General features: G+C 47.9%; 1 long non-coding RNA gene across 1 annotated transcript; it reads right to left on the bottom strand.

The window, feature by feature from the left end:
* Window positions 1–668: 668 nt before the first annotated feature.
* Window positions 669–22,725, bottom strand: LOC143783205 (uncharacterized). The gene is made up of 3 exons (XR_013217122.1): window positions 22,618–22,725; window positions 892–989; window positions 669–819 (listed from the first exon to the last, which is right to left on the bottom strand). It is a non-coding gene; the product is annotated as an uncharacterized LOC143783205 (long non-coding RNA).
* Between the last annotated feature and the right edge of the window lie 1,126 nt (window positions 22,726–23,851).

Genomic DNA, 23,851 nt, shown 5'->3' with positions numbered 1-23,851 from the left:
AAAAGCGCTGGTCACCAGCAGCAGGTGATAAAGAGTTCGTGTGCTGAGCCGGGGAGAATAACGCGATCCTCTTCATCACCTTCCGCTGGTGAACAGCACTTTTCTTTCGCGGTGGCCATCCATGTGTGTGTATGTTTGTGTACCATGCGCCTGGAAAATGTAAAAAAAAAATAAAATAATAAAAAATACTAATTTACATAAAACCAAGCTGACCTGTGCATACACCCAAACATTGGACCGGGATCGCATATACGCGAGATACGCCCGAGTCTCACCGGTGAAATCACTCCTCTTGCGCCTGGACTCCGGAGCGGAGTATGCACCTGCAGAGCAACACATGGAGCTGCAGGCTCCGCTCATGAGTGCTGGCGCCAGAGGTGGGATTTCACCGGCGACACTCAGACGTATATGGCGTATGTGTGATCCCAGCCTTCAAAGGGAACTTGCCCCCCCCCAAAATCGAGGGTGAGGTAAGCCCACCAGCATCAGGGGCACAGCATTCAAGAATGATGTAGATAAGCCCCTGATGCCAGTGGCCTTAGCTCAGCGTCGATTTTGGGGGGACAGGTTCCCTTTAAATGGTCATCTGTCAGTGTCTCCAGGACATGGGAAAAGTTTCACCACACTTACCAGAGACATGTCAAAGAGGACTTTGGACATACAAAACAAAAAATACTTACCGCAGGGTGATGAGCAGCCTTTCCTCAGCAGAGATGGACTTCCGCGTGACAGTGTCCGTGTATGTAAGTTCAGCTCGGAGTAAAGACAGAAGTCTATCAAACGCTGGTATGGTGAGCCGACAAAACCATGCAAATTTATCTGGAATAAAAGGAGTAAAGATTCGGTCAGACATGGATACGTTTACAGGAAGTTATTTCACATAAAACGAACCTCCTCAAATCTTGATCTAGAACACGAAAATGTCCCTTTACAGTCCGCTGTTCAACTATTGGGTGCACCCACATTTTTCGTCTTCTTCTGGTCTGCGACTGTAGGAAAAATATGGGTTACTGCACAACACAGTCAAAAAAAGAGAGATGTAATATTATTGTACACATGGTGTAGCTTAGGCTACTTTCACACTAGCGTTAACTGCAATACGTCGCAATGCGTCGTTTTGCTGAAAAAACGCATCCTGCAAAAGTGCTTGCAGGATGCGTTTTTTCTGCATTGACTAACATTAGCGACGCATTTGCGACGCATTGACACACGTCACAACGGTCGTGCGACGGTTGCGCCGTGTTGTGGCGGACCGTCGGGAGCAAAAAACGTTATGTAGCGCCCCCACTGTCGCAGGGCCGAGGGGTACCCGGTAACGGGCCTCTGAGTCTCTGTTCTGGGGTTGTCACGGTGGCTAGACCCGGTCCGTGACCCTGCTGAGGGGCGTACAATGATAGGTGTGCGTGATGGTGATGATGTTGTGGTGGTGCGGTGCGGGTTGCGGTAAATAACGAGGACACCAGATTGCAGTCTCTTTACCTCTTTACTGAAGGCTTCAGGATCCTCAATCCGGAATACGGTTAACCGGGCTGCGCAAGTCCGGCCGGTCTGATGGCACCTCCAGAGTTCCCTTTACAGGTGGAAATCTGTGCCTACCTTCTAGCGCTTGTGTTTTGTAGTCCTTCCCTGCTAAGCACCACGGGATAGTCCTCACAACTGTTGTGTCTGTTTCTCGTGTTCCCTCACAACTCGATTCTGATGTTCTTCCACGTCCCCCAGATCTTATGGTTAGGACGCACCCGTATGACGGGGAGGCTCGGAGCTCTTCCGGGACTCTAGCGTCGCCCCACTCCTGTTGTTACCCCCCTGTGTCTTCCTAGGTCAATTGGGTGAGACAGCCCGCCTCTAACTGACTGTCCTGCCGTAGGTTTGAAGTTTGGCCTGGAGCTCTATACTTCCTCGGCGTTCCGGCCACCGGTTATGCGCCTCAGTAGGATGTTGCCTCGTCTTACAGCACGACTCCTACTGGTATTCTCCTTGTTGCGTTGATCTCGTTTCTCACTCAGCACAATAAACCTCGCTTCTTGTCCTTTCTTGGGGTACCGCCGCTATATCGTGCAGGCGCGGTCCCGTAACGTTCTCTCTGGTTGCTAGGCCTCTGTCAGGATCCCACCCCTGACAGGGACCCCTCTGAATCTTCCCCTACAACACCCTCTGCCACAAGGTGTTGCCTGGTTCCAACCCAGTCAGCTTTCTGATCTAACTTCCTGCCTAACCCCCAGTTTTACCAGATTGTGAGGAGTGGCCTAATACATAGAACCCTTAGCTCCCCCTGGAGGCCAGACTGTGAAGTGTATTGGTGTCTGTGATACCTGGTCAGATGAACTCCTTCAGTGCCATCAGACGTACCATAGCCCCCCTTAGCGGCGGAGCATCAGTACTGCAATGACCAGGACTCTGGGGCGCTGCACTCCCCCCCGGTTAAATGCAGTACTCCTGGACTGGGAAGAAAACAACAATACATGTTAGCAAAAAGACATACAATTTTGAAAAATGCAAGTACAAGTAAACTTTTTAACAGAGCTTCCCTTTATGGGAGGTGAGGACGCTTGAACGTTACAAACATGGTTAAATACTTTAAATAACATACTATAAATAACTTTCCTTACCCAACCGGGTATTCTACTAAGTGCAAAATTTTTGAACAATAATTTAACTTTGCCTTTAAGGACGTACTCTGTTGTGAACTATACTTTTTGGCTCCCTCTTGTGGTCACTAGTGATTTGGCACTTGGATTGTCTTTTACCAGGTTTGTGCTCACCTGCTTCGTTAGGCCTGGGGTGTTGCTATTTAAACTTCCTGGATTCTCAGTCCAGTGCCTGGCTTCGTTGTAATCAGTTCACTTCTGTTTGCTCCTGTTTTCAGGTCCTGGTTCTTTGCAAGATAAGCTAAGTCCTGCTTTCGTACTCTTGATCATTTGCATTGTTCATATTTTTTGTCCAGCTTGTACAATATGTGATTCCTGTTATTGCTGGAAGCTCTAGGGGGGCTGATATTCTCCCCCCACACCGTCAGTCGGTTTGGGGGTTCTTGGATATTCAGCGTGGATATTTTGCAGGGTTTTTTGCTGACCATATAAGTCTTCTTACTATATTCTGCTATTAGTCAGTGGGCCTCTCTTTACTAAATCTAGTTCATTCTTACGTTTGTCCTTTCTTCTTACCTCACCATTATTATTTGTTGGGGGCTTGTATTACTTTGGGGTCTTTTCTCTGGAGGCAAGAGAGGTCTTATTTTCCCTGATAGGGGTAGTTAGTTCTCCGGCTGGCGCGAGACGTCTAGAATCAACGTAGGCACGTTCCCCGGCTGCTGTTAGTGTTTGCGCTAGGATCAGGTATATGGTCAGCCTAGTTACCACTTCCCTATGAGCTGGTATTTATGTTTTGCAGACTTTGCTGTAATCTTGAGGTCCCCTGCCATTGGGATCATAACAGTAAGCCAGGCCAATAAATAGTTAATGCATTGCTGAAGTGGGATTAAAAGAAAAGAAGTTCTGAGTTTGTTTGTTTTTTTTTCTTCCTCCCCTTTATCTCTGAGTGGCTTGAAGCTTTGCTGCAGACATGAATGTTCAGACCTTGATTACTAGTGTGGATCAGCTTGCTGCACATGTGCATGACTCCTGAACATCGGGAGGTGATTCGTTTTCTTGTTTTGCATAAAATGAATGATTTGGTCGTTTTAGGTCTGCCATGGTTACAGACCCATAATCCTGTTTTGGATTGGAAGGCTATGTCTGTCTCAAGTTGGGGTTGTCAGGGAATTCATTGCGATTCTTCGCCGGTGTCTATTGCTACTTCTACTCCTTCAGAAGTTCCTGAGTATTTGTGTGACTATCAGGATGTATTCAGTGAGTCCAGGTCCAGTGCTCTTCCTCCTCATAGGGACAGTGACTGCGCTATAGATTTGATTCCTGGCAGTAAATTTCCTAAGGGACGATTATTTAATTTGTCTGTACCCGAGCATGCCGTGATGCATTCTTATGTCAAGGAGAAGGGGCATATTCGTCCATCCTCTTCCCCTCTCGGTGCGGAATTCTTTTTTGTAGCCAAGAAAGACGGGTCTTTGAGACCTTGTATAGACTATCGGCTTCTGAATAAAATCACTGTTAAGTTTCAGTATCCGTTGCCGCTATTGTCAGACTTGTTTGCTCGGATTAAGGGCGCCAAGTGGTTCACCAAGATAGATCTTCGTGGTGCGTACAACCTTGTGCGCATTAGGCAGGGAGATGAATGGAAAACTGCATTCAATACGCCCGAAGGTCACTTTGAATACTTGGTGATGCCCTTTGGGCTCTCTAATGCCCCTTCAGTGTTTCAGTCCTTTATGCATGATATCTTCCGGAAGTATCTGGATACATTTTTGATTGTGTATCTTGATGATATTCTGGTTTTCTCGGATGATTGGGATTCTCATGTAAAGCAGGTCAGGATGGTGTTTCAGGTTTTGCGTGATAACGCTTTATTTGTGAAGGGCTCAAAGTGTCTCTTTGGAGTGCAGAAGGTTTCCTTTTTGGGTTTTATTTTCTCCCGTACTGCCGTGGAGATGGACCCAGTCAAGGTCCGAGCTATTCATGATTGGACTCAACCCACGTCTGTTAAGAGTCTTCAGAAGTTCTTGGGGTTCGCTAATTTCTACCGTCGCTTTATCGCTAATTTTTCTAGCGTTGTTAAACCTTTGACGGATGTGACCAAGAAAGGTTCTGATGTGGCTAATTGGGCTCCTGCAGCCGTGGAGGCCTTCCAGGAGCTGAAGGGCCGGTTTACTTCGGCGCCTGTTTTGTGCCAGCCTGATGTCTCACTTCCCTTTCAGGTTGAAGTGGATGCTTCTGAGATCGGTGCTGGGGCTGTTTTGTCGCAGAGAGGCTCTGGTTGTTCTGTGATGAGACCATGTGCCTTTTTCTCTAGGAAGTTTTCGCCTGCTGAGCGGAACTATGATGTTGGTAATCGGGAGTTGTTGGCCATGAAGTGGGCATTTGAGGAGTGGCGTCATTGGCTCGAGGGTGCTAAACATCGTGTGGTGGTCTTGACTGATCACAAAAATCTGATGTATCTCGAGTCTGCTAAGCGCCTGAATCCTAGACAGGCTCGTTGGTCATTGTTTTTCTCTCGTTTTGACTTTGTGGTCTCATACCTGCCTGGTTCGAAGAATGTTAAGGCTGATGCTCTCTCTAGGAGCTTTGTGCCTGACTCTCCTGGAGTCTCGAAGCCAGCTGGTATTCTTAAAGAGGGAGTGATCGTGTCGGCCATATCTCCGGATTTGCGATGTGTGTTGCAGAGATTTCAGGCTGGTAGACCTGACTCGTGTCCACCCGACAGACTGGTTCATTCCTCGGTGTTGGCAGGGCATCCGGGAATTTTTGGTACCCGAGATTTGGTGGCTAGGTCCTTTTGGTGGCCTTCCTTGTCACGGGATGTGCGGTCATTTGTGCAGTCCTGTGGGACTTGTGCTCGGGCTAAGCCTTGTTGTTCTCGTGCTAGCGGGTTGCTTTTGCCCTTGCCCGTCCCGAAGAGGCCTTGGACGCACATTTCCATGGATTTCATTTCTGATCTTCCGGTGTCTCGGGGAATGTCTGTCATCTGGGTGGTGTGTGATCGTTTTTCCAAGATGGTCCATTTGGTACCCTTGCCTAAGTTGCCTTCCTCTTCCGATCTGGTTCCTTTGTTTTTTCAGAATGTGGTTCGTTTGCACGGCATTCCGGAGAATATTGTGTCCGACAGAGGATCCCAGTTTGTGTCCAGATTCTGGCGATCTTTTTGTGCTAAGATGGGCATTGATTTGTCGTTTTCATCTGCCTTCCATCCTCAGACTAATGGTCAAACGGAGCGAACTAATCAGACACTGGAGGCTTATTTGAGATGTTTTGTTTCTGCGGACCAGGATGATTGGGTGACCTTCTTGCCATTGGCGGAGTTTGCCCTTAATAATCGGGCTAGTTCCGCTACTTTGGTTTCGCCATTCTTCTGCAACTCTGGTTTTCATCCTCGTTTCTCCTCGGGTCATGTTGAGTCTTCTGACTGTCCTGGGGTGGATTCCGTGGTGGATAGGTTGCAGCGGATTTGGAATCATGTGGTGGACAACTTGAAGTTGTCACAGGAGAAGGCTCAGCGTTTTGCCAACCGCCGCCGCGGTGTGGGCCCCCGACTTCGTGTTGGGGATTTGGTTTGGTTGTCTTCTCGGTATGTCCCTCTGAAGGTTTCCTCTCCTAAGTTTAAGCCTCGCTTTATTGGTCCTTATAAAATTTTGGAAGTTCTTAACCCGGTTTCTTTTCGTTTGGATCTTCCGGTGTCGTTTGCCATTCACAACGTGTTCCATAGGTCTTTGTTACGGCGGTACGTTGTGCCTGTGGTTCCTGCTGTTGAGCCTCCTGCTCCGGTGTTGGTTGAGGGCGAGTTGGAGTACGTGGTGGAGAAGATCTTGGATTCTCGTCTCTCTAGACGGAGGCTCCAGTATTTGGTTAAATGGAAGGGCTATGGTCAGGAGGATAATTCCTGGGTGGTCGCCTCTGATGTTCATGCGGCCGATTTGGTTCGTGCCTTCCACGCTGCTCATCCTATTCGCCCTGGTGGTCTTGGTGAGGGTTCGGTGACCCCTCCTTAAAGGGGGGGTACTGTTGTGAACTATACTTTTTGGCTCCCTCTTGTGGTCACTAGTGATTTGGCACTTGGATTGTCTTTTACCAGGTTTGTGCTCACCTGCTTCGTTAGGCCTGGGGTGTTGCTATTTAATCTTCCTGGATTCTCAGTCCAGTGCCTGGCTTCGTTGTAATCAGTTCACTTCTGTTTGCTCCTGTCTTCAGGTCCTGGTTCTTTGCAAGATAAGCTAAGTCCTGCTTTCGTACTCTTGATCATTTGCATTGTTCATATTTTTTGTCCAGCTTGTACAATATGTGATTCCTGTTATTGCTGGAAGCTCTAGGGGGGCTGATATTCTCCCCCCACACCATCAGTCGGTTTGGGGGTTCTTGGATATTCAGCGTGGATATTTTGCAGGGTTTTTTGCTGACCATATAAGTCTTCTTACTATATTCTGCTATTAGTCAGTGGGCCTCTCTTTGCTAAATCTAGTTCATTCTTACGTTTGTCCTTTCTTCTTACCTCACCGTTATTATTTGTTGGGGGCTTGTATTACTTTGGGGTCTTTTCTCTGGAGGCAAGAGAGGTCTTATTTTCCCTGATAGGGGTAGTTAGTTCTCCGGCTGGCGCGAGACGTCTAGAATCAACGTAGGCACGTTCCCCAGCTGCTGTTAGTGTTTGCGCTAGGATCAGGTATATGGTCAGCCTAGTTACCACTTCCCTATGAGCTGGTATTTATGTTTTGCAGACTTTGCTGTAATCTTGAGGTCCCCTGCCATTGGGATCATAACAGTACTCGCTGGATCCACTAAAGACCTTCTTATAAAACATTATAAGGCTAATCAACTTTTCTGCATTCTCCTTCTTTACATCTGCAGGACCGCCTGTCCTACCTGCTCCAGGCCTACTGCCTCTCCTTTCTGTTACAGGACCGCCCCTTTCTGCCCGGGCCTACTGCCTTTCTACTACTATACACGGTATAGAACTTATCATCCATCTTTCGGTTCAGGATTACTGAGCCACCTCTATATGGCTCCTAGGAGGACTCACTGACTAACCCCGTACGGGTTCACTTTCTGTCCTCATTCTTCTATCAACATCATTAAACATTTCTCACAATCAACTAGTTAGCTACATATAACTTTTCCGGGAAAGCATTATTACTATTTCTTCTCTTTAAGGCATCATTATACTTTAAGTACTATAGGTGAACATTCCCTTTAAGAAGGGACCAAGTCTCTATGAGGTAGTGCAACTTTTCAAGCTGCAAGTCCGTGTGCAGCAAGGACTCCGGTACTGCTTCCAGGAACAGTTTCTTCGCAAAGCATCCTTTCTTTTATAAAACCAGTAGAGAGCACCTTTAAGAAGGTGCAAACTATTTACAAGGAGTTTGTAATCATGCAGTGTTCATGATCCAGCAGTTCTTTCAACAATGATAAAACAGGAAACAAAAACAAAAACAGAGGAAGGGATCCCGGGTAAACAAAGGGATCCCTTTAAGAGTTACCCTGGTTGGGTTTAAAGCAGCAAAAGCAGGGAAACAAGCAGTTAACTATTTACATATCCATGGCATCGAGGTTTACTCTCGCTCTGGCGGCCGTAGCTCCGCATAGACCTCGCTCGGCAAGGTGATCGGCGAGATCGGGGCCTTTAAGAAGTGCTCCATACCCATGGCCCGATCCCAGGGTGTAAAGCGCCGGAGTCTATAGGTCCCAGGGAGAGGGGGTACCGCGACGGAGCCTATCAGCAAGTCCTCTGCTGGCGAGGCAGGGTCGTTCTTCATACCTGCTTCAGATGCGGTCTGTTGTGAATTGGGTTTCTGGGCTCCCCCGGTGGTCACTGGTGGTACTGAACTTGTGTGCTTCATCTCCTCTGTTCACCTGTTTCCATCAGGATGTGGGAGTTTTCTATTTAACCTTGCTCCTCAGTCATTTCTATGCCGGCCAACAATGTTACCAGAAGCCTTTCTGTTGCATGTTCCTGCTCCTAGACTACTATCAGCTAAGTTGGACTTGTAGTCCTAAGTTTGTTTTGCATTTTTGTTCCAGTTCTCTGTGTTTGAATATTTCTGAGGCTGGAAGCTCTTGTGAGCTGAAATTGCCACTCTAGTGTCATGAGTTGATATTAGAGTCTTAAAGTAATTTCAGGATGGTGTTTTGAAAAGGGTTTTCAGCTGACTGTGAAGTTCCCTTTTCTGTCTTCCTACTATCTAGTAAGCGGACCTCAATTTGCTAAACCTATCTTCATACTTCGTATGTCTATTTCCTCTAAAATCACCGACAATATATGTGGGGGCTACTGTCTGCCTTTTGGGGAAAATTTCTCTAGAGGTAAGCCAGGTCTGTATTTTCCTCTGCTAGGGTCAGTCAGTCCTCCGGCTGGCGCTGGGCGTCTAGGGATAAAACGTAGGCACGCTACCCGGCCACTGTTAGTTGTGCGGTAGGTTTAGCTCACAGTCAGCTCGAGTTCCCATCTTCCAAGAGCTAGTCCTTTTGTATGCTTTACTACGGTCTCTTGCCATTGAGAACCATGACAGTTTGGCCAGCCAAGGGTTAAAATAATTGGCAGAAGAAAGGAGAGAAAAGAAGTCTGCAGAGAAATTTTTATTTTTATTTTTTCTGAGTTTGCTCATTAGTTGATTCACTTGCATCTCTGCTTACTGCAGCCTTCGTCTCTCTCTCCTTCTAATCCTTGAATGGTTCTGATTTCACCTGATAAAAATGGATCAGCAGAGTTTAGCTACAGGTTTGAATAATCTCGCTATGAAGGTTCAAAGTTTACAGGATTTTGTAATTCATGCTCCTATATCTGAACCTAGAATTCCTTTACCTGAATTTTTCTCCGGGGATAGATCTCGCTTCCAGAATTTCAAACATAATTGTAAATTATTTTTGTCTCTGAGATCTCGCTCCGCTGGAGATCCTGCACAGCAGGTCAGGATTGTAATTTCCTTGCTCCGGGGCGACCCTCAGGATTGGGCATTTGCTTTGGCACCAGGGGATCCTGCGTTGCTCAATGTGGATGCGTTTTTCCTGGCATTGGGGTTGCTTTATGAGGAACCTCATTTAGAGATTCAGGCTGAAAAAGCCTTGATGGCCCTGTCTCAGGGGCAAGATGAGGCTGAAATATACTGCCAAAAATTTCGTAAGTGGTCTGTGCTTACTCAGTGGAATGAGTGCGCCCTGGCGGCGAATTTCAGAGAGGGTCTCTCTGATGCCATTAAAGATGTTATGGTGGGGTTCCCTGTGCCTACAGGTCTGAATGAGTCCATGACAATGGCCATTCAGATTGATCGGCGTTTGCGGGAGCGCAAACCTGTGCACCATTTGGCGGTGTCTACTGAGAAGGCGCCAGAGATTATGCAATGTGATAGAATTCTGTCCAGAAGCGAACGACAGAATTTTAGGCGAAAAAATGGGTTATGCTTCTATTGTGGTGATTCAACTCATGTTATATCAGCATGCTCTAAACGTACTAAGAAGGTTGATAAGTCTGTTTCAATTGGCACTTTACAGTCTAAGTTTATTCTGTCTGTGACCCTGATTTGCTCTTTATCGTCTATTACCGCGGACGCCTATGTCGACTCTGGCGCCGCTTTGAGTCTTATGGATTGGTCCTTTGCCAAACGTTGTGTGTCATGATCTCAATGGCAAGAGATCATAGCATCAGCATATATAGGAACTAGCTCTTGGAAGATGGAAACTGAGCTGACCATGAACTAAACCTAACGCACAACTAGCAGTGGCCGGGTAGCATGCCTACGTTGATTCTAGATGCCCAGCACCAGCCGGAGGACTAAATAAAACTAGCAGAGGAAAATATTAGTCCTAGCTCACCTCTAGAGAAATACCCCGAAAGGAGACAGAGGCCCCCCACATGTATTGGCGGTGAATCAAGATGAAATAACAAACGTAGTATGAAAATAGATTTAGCAAATTTGAGGTCCACTTACTACATAGCAGAAGACAGGAAGGACACTTTCATGGTCAGCTAAAAACCCTATCAAAACACCATCCAGAAATTACTTTAAAACTCTGGCATTAACTCATAACACCAGAGTGGCAATTCCTGTTCACAAGAGCTTTCCAGACACAGTAACGAAACTACAGCTGTGAACTGGAACAAAAATGCAAAAACAAACATGGACAAGAGTCCAACTTATCTAGTAGTTGTCTAGGAGCAGGAACAAGCACAGAGAGGCTTCTGATAACATTGTTGACCGGCAAGCAACTAACAGAGCAGCAAGGTTATATAGCGACTCCCACATCTTGATGGGAACAGGTGAACAGAGAAGATGAAGACACCAGTTCAATTCCACCAGTAGCCACCGGGGGAGCCCAGAATCCAAATTCACAACAGTACCCCCCCCTCAAGGAGGGGGCACCGAACCCTCACCAGAACCACCAGGGCGATCAGGATGGGCCCTATGAAAGGCACGAACCAGATCAGAGGCATGAACATCAGATGCATTCACCCAAGAATTATCCTCCTGGCCGTATCCCTTCCACTTGACCAGATACTGGAGTCTCCGTCTGGAAACACGAGAGTCTAAGATTTTCTCCACAACGTACTCCAACTCACCCTCAACCAACACCGGAGCAGGAGGCTCAACGGAAGGCACAACCGGTACCTCATACCTGCGCAATAATGACCGATGAAAAACGTTATGAATAGAAAAGGATGCAGGGAGGTCCAAACGGAAGGAAACAGGGTTAAGAATCTCCAATATCTTATACGGGCCGATGAACCGAGGCTTAAACTTAGGAGAAGAGACCCTCATAGGGACAAAACGAGAAGACAACCACACCAAGTCCCCAACACGAAGACGAGGACCAACACGACGACGGCGGTTAGCAAAAAGCTGAGTCTTCTCCTGGGACAACCTCAAATTGTCCACCACCTGCCCCCAGATCTGATGCAATCTCTCCACCACAGCATCCACTCCAGGACAATCCGAAGATTCCACCTGACCAGAGGAAAATCGAGGATGAAACCCCGAATTACAGAAAAACGGGGACACCAAAGTGGCAGAGCTGGCCCGATTATTGAGAGCGAACTCCGCCAATGGCAAAAAAGCAACCCAATCATCCTGGTCAGCAGACACAAAACACCTCAGATATGTCTCCAGGGTCTGATTAATCCGCTCAGTCTGGCCATTCGTCTGAGGATGGAAAGCGGACGAAAAAGATAAATCTATGCCCATCCTAGCACAGAATGCCCGCCAAAATCTAGACACGAATTGGGTCCCTCTGTCAGAAACGATATTCTCAGGAATACCATGCAAACGAACAACATTTTGAAAAAACAGAGGAACCAACTCGGAAGAAGAAGGCAACTTGGGCAGAGGAACCAAATGGACCATCTTAGAGAAACGGTCACACACCACCCAGATGACAGACATCTTCTGAGAAACAGGCAGATCTGAAATAAAATCCATCGAGATGTGCGTCCAAGGCCTCTTAGGAATAGGCAAGGGCAACAACAATCCACTAGCCCGAGAACAACAAGGCTTGGCCCGAGCACAAACGTCACAAGACTGCACAAAGCCTCGCACATCTCGTGACAGGGAAGGCCACCAGAAGGACCTTGCCACCAAATCCCTGGTACCAAAAATGCCAGGATGACCTGCCAACGCAGAAGAATGAACCTCAGAGATGACTCTACTGGTCCAATCATCAGGAACAAACAGTTTATCAGGTGGGCAACGATCAGGTCTATCCGCCTGAAACTCCTGCAAGGCCCGCCGCAGGTCTGGAGAAACGGCTGACAATACCACTCCATCCTTAAGGATACCTGTGGGCTCAGAGTTACCAGGTGAGTCAGGCTCAAAACTCCTAGAAAGGGCATCCGCCTTAACATTCTTAGAACCCGGTAGGTATGACACCACAAAATTAAACCGAGAGAAAAATAATGACCAGCGCGCCTGTCTAGGATTCAGGCGCCTGGCGGTCTCAAGATAAACCAAATTTTTGTGGTCAGTCAATACCACCACCTGATGTCTGGCCCCCTCAAGCCAATGGCGCCACTCCTCAAAAGCCCACTTCATGGCCAAAAGCTCCCGATTCCCAACATCATAATTCCGCTCAGCGGGCGAAAATTTACGGGAAAAGAAGGCACAAGGCCTCATCACGGAGCAGTCAGAACTTTTCTGCGACAACACTGCCCCAGCTCCGATCTCAGAAGCGTCGACCTCAACCTGAAAAGGTAGAGCAACATCAGGCTGACGCAACACAGGGGCAGAGGAAAAACGGCGCTTAAGCTCCCGAAAGGCCTCCACAGCATCAGGGGACCAATCAGCAACATCAGCACCCTTCTTAGTCAAATCGGTCAATGGCTTAGCAATATCCGAAAAACCAGCAATAAATCGACGATAAAAGTTAGCAAAGCCCAAAAATTTCTGAAGACTCTTAAGAGAAGAGGGCTGCGTCCAATCACAAATAGCTTGAACCTTGACAGGATCCATTTCAATGGAAGAGGGGGAAAAAATATATCCCAAAAAGGAAATCCTCTGTACCCCAAAAACACACTTAGAACCCTTCACACACAAAGAATTAGACCGCAAAACCTGAAAAACCCTCCTGACTTGCTGGACATGAGAGTCCCAGTCATCCGAAAAAATCAGAATATCATCCAGATACACAATCATAAATTTATCCAAATAATCGCGAAAAATATCATGCATAAAGGATGGAAAACTGACGGAGCATTTGAAAGACCAAAAGGCATCACTAAATACTCAAAGTGGCCCTCGGGCGTATTAAATGCGGTTTTCCACTCATCCCCCTGCCTGATTCGCACCAAATTATACGCCCCACGAAGGTCAATCTTAGAGAACCACTTGGCCCCCTTTATGCGAGCAAACAAATCAGTCAGCAACGGCAATGGGTATTGATATTTAACAGTGATTTTATTCAAAAGCCGATAATCAATACATGGTCTCAAAGAGCCGTCTTTTTTTGACACAAAGAAAAAACCGGCTCCTAAGGGAGATGACGATGGACGAATATGTCCCTTTTCCAAGGACTCCTTTATATATTCACGCATAGCAGCATGTTCAGGCACAGACAGATTAAATAAACGACCCTTTGGGTATTTACTACCCGGGATTAAATCTATGGCACAATCGCACTCTCGGTGCGGAGGTAACGAACCAAGCTTGGATTCTTCAAAGACGTCACGATAGTCAGACAGGAACTCAGGAATTTCAGAGGGAATAGATGATGAAATGGAAACCACAGGTACATCCCCATGAGCCCCCTTACATCCCCAGCTCAACACAGACATAGCTCTCCAGTCGAGGACTGGGTTGTGAGATTGCAGCCAAGGCAATCCTAGCACCAAATCATCATGTAGATTATACAGCACCAGAAAGCGAATAATCTCCTGGTGATCCGGATTAATACGCATAGTTACTTGTGTCCAGTATTGTGGTTTATTTTTAGCCAATGGGGTGGAGTCAATCCCCTTCAGAGGAATAGGAGTCTCCAAAGGCTCTAAATCATACCCACAGCGTTTGGCAAAGGACCAATCCATAAGACTCAAAGCGGCGCCAGAGTCGACATAGGCGTCCGTGGTAATAGATGACAAAGAGCAAATCAGGGTCACAGATAGAATAAACTTAGACGGTAAGGTGCAAATGGAAACAGATTTATCAAGCTTTTTAGTGCGCTTAGAGCATGCTGATATAACATGAGTAGAATCACCACAATAGAAACACAACCCATTTTTCCGTCTAAAATTCTGCCGCTCGCTTCGGGACAGAATTCTATCACACTGCATACTCTCTGGCGATTTCTCAGTGGACACCGCCAGATGGTGCACTGGTTTGCGCTCCCGCAAACGCCTATCGATCTGAATAGCCATTGTCATGGACTCATTCAGACCCGCAGGCACAGGGAACCCCACCATAACATCCTTAATGGCATCAGAGAGACCCTCTCTGAAAGTCGCCGCCAGGGCGCACTCATTCCACTGAGTAAGCACAGACCATTTACGGAATCTTTGGCAGTAAATTTCCGCTTCATCTTGCCCCTGAGATAGGGACATCAAAGTTTTTTCTGCCTGAAGCTCCAAATGAGGTTCGTCATAAAGCAACCCCAAGGCCAGAAAAAACGCATCCACATTGAGCAACGCAGGATCCCCTGGTGTCAATGAAAAAGCCCAGTCTTGAGGGTCGCCCCGGAGCAAGGAAATCACAATCCTGACCTGCTGTGCAGGATCTCCGGCAGAGCGAGATTTCAGGGACAAAAATAATTTGCAATTATTTCGAAAATTCTGAAACCCAGATCTATTCCCCGAGAAAAATTCCGGCAAAGGAATTCTCGGCTCAGATACAGGTGCATGACAAACAAAATCTTGCAAATTTTGTACCTTCGTGGCGAGATTATTCAAACCTGCAGTTACACTCTGAAGATCCATTGCAAACAGGTGAACACAGAGCCATTCAAAGGAGAGAAAAAAAAAAAAAAAAAAAAAAAATTTCAGCAGACTACTTATTTCTCTCCTTTCTCAGCCAAGGATTTTAACCCTTTAGTGGGCCGGTCAAACTGTCATGATCTCAATGGCAAGAGATCATAGCATCAGCATATATAGGAACTAGCTCTTGGAAGATGGAAACTGAGCTGACCATGAACTAAACCTAACGCACAACTAGCAGTGGCCGGGTAGCATGCCTACGTTGATTCTAGATGCCCAGCACCAGCCGGAGGACTAAATAAAACTAGCAGAGGAAAATATTAGTCCTAGCTCACCTCTAGAGAAATACCCCGAAAGGAGACAGAGGCCCCCCACATGTATTGGCGGTGAATCAAGATGAAATAACAAACGTAGTATGAAAATAGATTTAGCAAATTTGAGGTCCACTTACTACATAGCAGAAGACAGGAAGGACACTTTCATGGTCAGCTAAAAACCCTATCAAAACACCATCCAGAAATTACTTTAAAACTCTGGCATTAACTCATAACACCAGAGTGGCAATTCCTGTTCACAAGAGCTTTCCAGACACAGTAACGAAACTACAGCTGTGAACTGGAACAAAAATGCAAAAACAAACATGGACAAGAGTCCAACTTATCTAGTAGTTGTCTAGGAGCAGGAACAAGCACCGAGAGGCTTCTGATAACATTGTTGACCGGCAAGCAACTAACAGAGCAGCAAGGTTATATAGCGACTCCCACATCTTGATGGGAACAGGTGAACAGAGAAGATGAAGACACCAGTTCAATTCCACCAGTAGCCACCGGGGGAGCCCAGAATCCAAATTCACAACAGTTGTGGGTTTAATTTAGAGCCTCTGGAAGTTCCTATACCTCTGAAGGGTATTGACTCCACGCCATTGGCTAGTAATAAACCACAATACTGGACACAAGTAACTATGCGTATTAATCCGGATCACCAGGAGATTATTCGCTTCCTTGTGTTGTATAATCTACATGATGTGTTGGTGCTTGGATTGCCATGGCTGCAATCTCATAACCCAGTCCTCGACTGGAAAGCAATGTCTGTGTTAAGCTGGGGATGTCAGGGGACTCATGGGGACGTACCTTTGGTTTCCATTTCGTCATCTATTCCCTCTGAGATTCCGGAATTTTTATCTGATTATCGTGACGTTTTTGAGGAGCCTAAACTTGGTTCACTACCTCCGCACAGAGATTGCGATTGTACTATAGATCTGATTCCGGGCAGTAAGTTTCCAAAGGGTCGTTTATTTAATCTATCTGTGCCTGAACATGCTGCTATGCGGGAATATATTAAGGAGTCCTTGGAAAAGGGACATATTCGTCCTTCGTCATCTCCCTTAGGAGCCGGTTTTTTCTTTGTATCTAAAAAAGATGGCTCTTTGAGGCCGTGTAATGATTATCGGCTTTTGAATAAAATCACGGTTAAATATCAGTATCCTTTGCCACTGCTTACTGATTTGTTTGCTCGAATAAAGGGGGCCAAGTGGTTCTCTAAGATTGATCTTCGTGGGGCGTATAATTTAGTGCGAATTAAGCAGGGGGATGAGTGGAAAACCGCATTTAATACGCCTGAGGGCCATTTTGAGTATTTGGTAATGCCTTTTGGTCTTTCAAATGCCCCTTCAGTCTTTCAGTCTTTTATGCATGACATTTTCCGTGAATATTTGGATAAATTTATGATTGTGTATCTGGATGATATTTTGATTTTTTCGGATGACTGGGACTCTCATGTCCAACAGGTCAGGAGGGTTTTTCAGGTTTTGCGCTCTAATTCCTTGTGTGTAAAGGGTTCTAAGTGTGTTTTTGGGGTTCAAAAGATTTCGTTTTTGGGGTACATTTTTTCCCCCTCTTCCATTGAGATGGACCCTGTCAAGGTTCAGGCTATTTGTGATTGGACGCAACCCTCTTCTCTTAAGAGCCTTCAGAAGTTTTTGGGCTTTGCTAATTTTTATCGTCGATTTATAACTGGTTTTTCTGATGTTGCTAAGCCGTTGACTGATTTGACTAAGAAGGGTGCTGATGTTGCTGATTGGTCCCCTGCTGCTGTGGAGGCCTTTCGGGAGCTTAAGCGCCGCTTTTCTTCCGCCCCTGTATTGCGTCAGCCTGATGTTACTCTTCCTTTTCAGGTTGAGGTTGACGCTTCAGAAATCAGAGCTGGGGCGGTTTTGTCGCAGAAAAGTTCCGACTGCTCCGTGATGAGACCTTGCGCGTTCTTTTCTCGTAAATTTTCGCCCGCTGAGCGAAATTATGATATTGGTAATCGGGAGCTCTTGGCTATGAAGTGGGCTTTTGAGGAGTGGCGTCATTGGCTTGAGGGGGCTAGACATCAGGTGGTGGTATTGACCGACCACAAGAATTTGATTTATCTTGAGTCTGCCAGGCGCCTGAATCCTAGACAGGCGCGCTGGTCGTTATTTTTCTCTCGGTTTAATTTTGTGGTTTCTTACCTACCGGGTTCTAAAAATGTGAAGGCGGATGCCCTTTCTAGGAGTTTTGAGCCTGATTCCCCTGGTAATTCTGAACCTACAGGTATCCTTAAGGATGGGGTGATATTATCTGCTGTTTCCCCAGACTTGCGACGGGTCTTGCAGGAGTTTCAGGCGGATAGACCTGATCGTTGCCCGCCTGGTAGACTGTTTGTTCCGGATCATTGGACCAGTAGAGTCATCTCGGAGGTCCATTCTTCTGCGTTAGCTGGTCATCCTGGAATCTTTGGTACCAGGGATTTGGTGGCTAGGTCCTTCTGGTGGCCTTCCCTGTCGCGAGATGTGCGAGGTTTTGTGCAGTCTTGTGATGTTTGTGCTCGGGCCAAGCCTTGTTGTTCTCGGGCTAGTGGATTGTTGTTATCTTTGCCCATTCCGAAGAGGCCTTGGACTCACATCTCCATGGATTTTATTTCTGATCTTCCTGTTTCTCAGAAGATGTCTGTCATCTGGGTGGTGTGTGACCGTTTCTCTAAGATGGTCCATTTGGTTCCCTTGCTTAAATTGCCTTCCTCATCCGAGCTGGTTCCTCTGTTTTTTCAAAATGTGGTTCGCTTGCATGGTATTCCGGAGAATATCGTTTCTGACAGGGGAACTCAATTCGTGTCTAGATTTTGGCGAGCATTCTGTGCTAGGATGGGCATTGATTTGTCTTTTTCGTCTGCTTTCCATCCTCAGACTAATGGCCAGACCGAGCGAACTAATCAGACCTTGGAGACTTATTTGAGGTGTTTTGTGTCTGCGGATCAGGATGATTGGGTTGCCTTTTTGCCCTTGGCGGAGTTTGCCCTCAATAATCGGGCTAGTTCTGCCACCTTGATTTCTCCTTTCTTCTGTAATTCGGGGTTTCATCCTCGTTTCTCTTCCGGTCAGGTGGAGTCTTCGGATTGTCCTGGAGTGGATGCTGTGGTGGAGAGGTTGCATCAGATTTGGGGGCATGTGGTGGACAATTTGAAGTTGTCCCAGGAGAAGACTCAGCAGTTTGCCAACCGCCGTCGTCGTGTTGGTCCTCGTCTTTGTGTTGGGGACTTGATGTGGATGTCTTCTCGTTTTGTCCCTATGAAGGTTTCTTCTCCTAAGTTTAAGCCTCGGTTCATCGGCCCGTACAAGATATTGGAGATTCTTAACCCTGTGTCCTTTCGTTTGGACCTCCCTGCATCTTTTTCTATTCATAATGTCTTCCATCGGTCATTGTTGCGCAGGTATGAGGTACCGGTTGTGCCTTCCGTTGAGCCTCCTGCTCCGGTGTTGGTTGAGGGTGAGTTGGAGTACGTTGTCGAGAAGATCTTGGACTCCCGTGTTTCCAGACGGAGACTTCAGTATCTGGTCAAGTGGAAGGGCTACGGTCAGGAGGATAATTCTTGGGTGACAGCCTCTGATGTTCATGCCTCCGATTTGGTCCGTGCCTTTCATAGGGCTCATCCTGATCGCCCTGGTGGTTCTGGTGAGGGTTCGGTGCCCCCTCCTTGAGGGGGGGGTACTGTTGTGAATTGGGTTTCTGGGCTCCCCCGGTGGTCACTGGTGGTACTGAACTTGTGTGCTTCATCTCCTCTGTTCACCTGTTTCCATCAGGATGTGGGAGTTTTCTATTTAACCTTGCTCCTCAGTCATTTCTATGCCGGCCAACAATGTTACCAGAAGCCTTTCTGTTGCATGTTCCTGCTCCTAGACTACTATCAGCTAAGTTGGACTTGTAGTCCTAAGTTTGTTTTGCATTTTTGTTCCAGTTCTCTGTGTTTGAATATTTCTGAGGCTGGAAGCTCTTGTGAGCTGAAATTGCCACTCTAGTGTCATGAGTTGATATTAGAGTCTTAAAGTAATTTCAGGATGGTGTTTTGAAAAGGGTTTTCAGCTGACTGTGAAGTTCCCTTTTCTGTCTTCCTACTATCTAGTAAGCGGACCTCAATTTGCTAAACCTATCTTCATACTTCGTATGTCTATTTCCTCTAAAATCACCGACAATATATGTGGGGGCTACTGTCTGCCTTTTGGGGAAAATTTCTCTAGAGGTAAGCCAGGTCTGTATTTTCCTCTGCTAGGGTCAGGCAGTCCTCCGGCTGGCGCTGGGCGTCTAGGGATAAAACGTAGGCACGCTACCCGGCCACTGTTAGTTGTGCGGTAGGTTTAGCTCACAGTCAGCTCGAGTTCCCATCTAGTTCCAAGAGCTAGTCCTTTTGTATGCTTTACTACGGTCTCTTGCCATTGAGAACCATGACAGCGGTCCCTCCGGTGCCGATCTGCTCCGTCTCTGCTGGGGTCTGGAACGCTAGTTGCAGGGCCCTGCGCTGCGGCGTTGTCATCTCCGGTTGCAGCACCTCGCTTTCCGGCAGGGCCTTGCTTTCTGGCTTCGGAGCGCTGGAACTTCTTTCTTGCTCCGGACCAGACGAGGCTGCCAACAGATGTCTGATGAGGCTCCCAATGAAGGTCTTCTTCCACCCGGCCTCAGTGCTCAGCTGCGTCTGCCGGAGTTGGTCGCCGAGCTCATCCACTCCGGCCTGCAGGAAGTCAATATCAGCGGTGGAGGCCTGGTTGCGGTGCCCCTCCGGGTAGCTGGGGGAGTCCTCTGCTCCTACCCCACGCTCCGACTCCGGGTGGCTCGCCATGGCATCCTCCATGTCGCTGACTCCTTCTTCCTCGTCCTTTTCCCGCTCTCTCCTTCGTGGGCGGTTCCGTTTTCTCTGTCTCCGCCCGCCATTGAGAATCAGGAGGCGGATCTCGGCCGCTGACGGACACGTCCTCAAGGTACAGAAATATTTAGATTGGGCAGCCATTGTCTTTCGCGCTCTTCAGCTTGTCTACGCCCACTTCCACGCCCTTCTTCTCCTGCGCTCTCCTTAGCGCTGTAATGGCGGCGGTGCTTGGTGGGAACTTTTGGCGGCAAGTGTTAATACACAGTCTTTGCAATAAGTCACAGTCCAAGTACAATAAATCACAGTTCCAAGGCACACATGACCTGATTCTTCAGGCTTAAGTAGATCCTGTTCGTGACGCCAAGTTGTAGCGCCCCCACTGTCGCAGGGCCGAGGGGTACCCGGTACCGGGCCTCTGAGTCTCTGTTCTGGGGTTGTCATGGTGGCTAGACCCGGTCCGTGACCCTGCTGAGGGGCGTACAATGATAGGTGTGCATGATGGTGATGATGTTGTGGTGGTGCGGTGCGGGTTGCGGTAAATAACGAGGACACCAGATTGCAGTCTCTTTACCTCTTTACTGAAGGCTTCAGGATCCTCAATCCGGAATACGGTTAACCGGGCTGCGCAAGTCCGGCCGGTCTGATGGCACCTCCAGAGTTCCCTTTACAGGTGGAAATCTGTGCCTACCTTCTAGCGCTTGTGTGTTGTAGTCCTTCCCTGCTAAGCACCACGGGATAGTCCTCACAACTGTTGTGTCTGTTTCTCGTGTTCCCTCACAACTCGATTCTGATGTTCTTCCACGTCCCCCAGATCTTATGGTTAGGACGCACCCGTATGACGGGGAGGCTCGGAGCTCTTCCGGGACTCTAGCGTCGCCCCACTCCTGTTGTTACCCCCCTGTGTCTTCCTAGGTCAATTGGGTGAGACAGCCCGCCTCTAACTGACTGTCCTGCCGTAGGTTTGAAGTTTGGCCTGGAGCTCTATACTTCCTCGGCGTTCCGGCCACCGGTTAAGCGCCTCAGTAGGATGTTGCCTCGTCTTACAGCACGACTCCTACTGGTATTCTCCTTGTTGCGTTGATCTCATTTCTCACTCAGCACAATAAACCTCGCTTCTTGTCCTTTCTTGGGGTACCGCCGCTATATCGTGCAGGCGCGGTCCCGTAACGTTCTCTCTGGTTGCTAGGCCTCTGTCAGGATCCCACCCCTGACAGGGACCCCTCTGAATCTTCCCCTACAACACCCTCTGCCACAAGGTGTTGCCTGGTTCCAACCCAGTCAGCTTTCTGATCTAACTTCCTGCCTAACCCCCAGTTTTACCAGATTGTGAGGAGTGGCCTAATACATAGAACCCTTAGCTCCCCCTGGAGGCCAGACTGTGAAGTGTATTGGTGTCTGTGATACCTGGTCAGATGAACTCCTTCAGTGCCATCAGACGTACCATAGCCCCCCTTAGTGGCAGAGCATCAGTACTGCAACGACCAGGACTCTGGGGCGCTGCAGTTACATGTAACGTTTTTTGCTCACGACAGTCCGCTTCTTCCGACCGCGCATGCGCGGCCGGAACTCCGCCCCCACCTCCCCGCACTTCCCCGCACCTCACAATGGGGCAGCGGATGCGCTGGAAAAATGCATCCGCTGCCCCCGTTGTGCGGCGGAGACAACGCTAGCGTCAGTGACCTCGGCCCGACGCACTGTGGCGGACCGAGCCCGACGCTAGTGTGAAAGTAGCCTAAGGCTTCTTTCACACTTCCGCCAGACTGCTGGGTGAGGAAGAGAGTGCGAGCGAGATTTCCTGCTGGGCATGCGCAGTCTGAAACACTGGATGCAACGGACAGAAAATAGTTCCCTTGCACATTTTTCAAAGACGACGGGCCGCCAAAACCCGACGCATCCAGTGCACGACGGACGCAACGTGTGGCCATACGTCACAATCCATCGGCAATACAAGTCTACGGTAAAGAAACGCATACTGCGGGCACATTTGCAGGATGCGTTTTATTCCCAAAAGGATGCATTGTGAGGGGAAAAAAAAAGGAAATGCGCAAGTAGCCAAGGCTTCTTTCACACATCCGTTGGTACGCAGCCGTCGCTAAGCGTCAGCGCAATGTACCGACACATGTTGTGTAAATTCTGTGCAACGTGGGCAGCGTTCAATGCGTCCGCTGCCCATAGTTAAGTTCAAGGGAGGAGGGGCTGTAGTTCCGGTAGCGCCTGCGCACTTAAAATTGCAGGACCCGACGTACGAAAAGGGGTTCCCTTGAACATTTTTTCGCTACGACGGTCCACCAAATACCGACGCATCCAGTGCACGACGTATGGAACGTGTGTCCATACGTCGCAATGCGTCGGTAATACAAGTCTATGGTGAAAAAACGTATATTGCGGGCAACTTTGCAGGATGCGTTTTTCCACAGAACGAGGCATTGCAACGCTTGACGAAAGCCGGAAATGTGAAAGAAGCCTTACCTGCAATCTTTGCTGATTCAGATACTCCAGTAAAACCCCAAGCATCTGGAGGCGTTGTGGCCTGCGTACCCGGACGGTAGTGTCCACATGCTGTTCGGCATGCGGTGGGCTGCGTTCTTCCCTGCACTGTTCACCACCATTAGTTCTCCTGGTGAGGCCTGTCACAAAGTGCTTATATGGCTTTCCAAAATGGAGATTGAGAAGTAGTTGGACTAGGAAATGACATCATGTAAATATATATATATTTTTTTAAACTTTGTCTCTTTATTTAGCTTACAAAAACGCTGACAAATCCGCATAAAAAAACGCATAAAAACTGCACCAAAACTGCACTAAAAATCCGCACTAAAAACGCATAAAAACCGCAGGAATTGTCAGCTGCGTTTTCTGCCAGAAGATGCAGATTTTGTGCACCAAATCGGCATCGTGTGCACACAGCCTTCGGGCAGGCACAGCTCCGTGTCCTTCTTCCTCGATCTCTGACAGGATCCCACCCCTGTCAGGGACCAACTACCTGAGCGGAGCTCAGCCAGCAACTAACTCACTTGTCCTACAGGCAACCAGTTTGTGAGGAGTGTGACCTAATAAATAGGAGCAGAGCTCCCCCTGGTGGCCTGGAGTGTGAAATGTGTGGCATGTTTGTGATACCTGGATGCAGTTGTCCTTCTTTGCCTCCAAACGTAACATCACTCTTCCCTAGAGGAAAATGACATTACTGCAACGACCAGGACCCTGGGGCGCTGCAACTATGGCTTACATTCTCTATAACCGGTATTGGGCTGACTCGGACATTACCTGTGGCCCAGATAGTGATTTCACCATAGTAGCCAGTAATGGTCAGCCTTTGCCACAGGTGGGGTACAAGGATGTCACTATTAAAGTGGGGCGGGTAGAATTGAAGGCCCAAGGAATTGTGATTGTTGATATTGACCGACGTGAATGTAACCCCATGATGACCATTGGTACTACTGTCATTGAAAATTGTCTTGCCAAGGTTATGGTCTTGTTACAACAGGCGGCCAAAACTGCTGGTTCCAGTGAGCAACGTGTCCTGCAAAAAGAAATCAGAGCTCTGGGGCAGAGACAGCAAGTAGAACTGACTGGTGGAGAAGTCGGACGTGTCACAGTGAGTGATCCGATCCCCATTGCGATACCCCCCCAGGAGTGAGATGTTAATAGGGTGTCGGGCAGCAATTGGCTTCAGAGGTAAAGACTATCAGGCCCTGGTAGAACC

The sequence above is a fragment of the Ranitomeya variabilis genome, chromosome 6 (assembly GCF_051348905.1).
Source record: "Ranitomeya variabilis isolate aRanVar5 chromosome 6, aRanVar5.hap1, whole genome shotgun sequence".
In the NCBI taxonomy this organism is placed as follows: Eukaryota; Metazoa; Chordata; class Amphibia; order Anura; family Dendrobatidae; genus Ranitomeya; species Ranitomeya variabilis.
The sequence above is the reverse complement of the archived record's forward strand: the minus strand, read 5'-3'. Positions and strand labels throughout refer to the sequence as shown.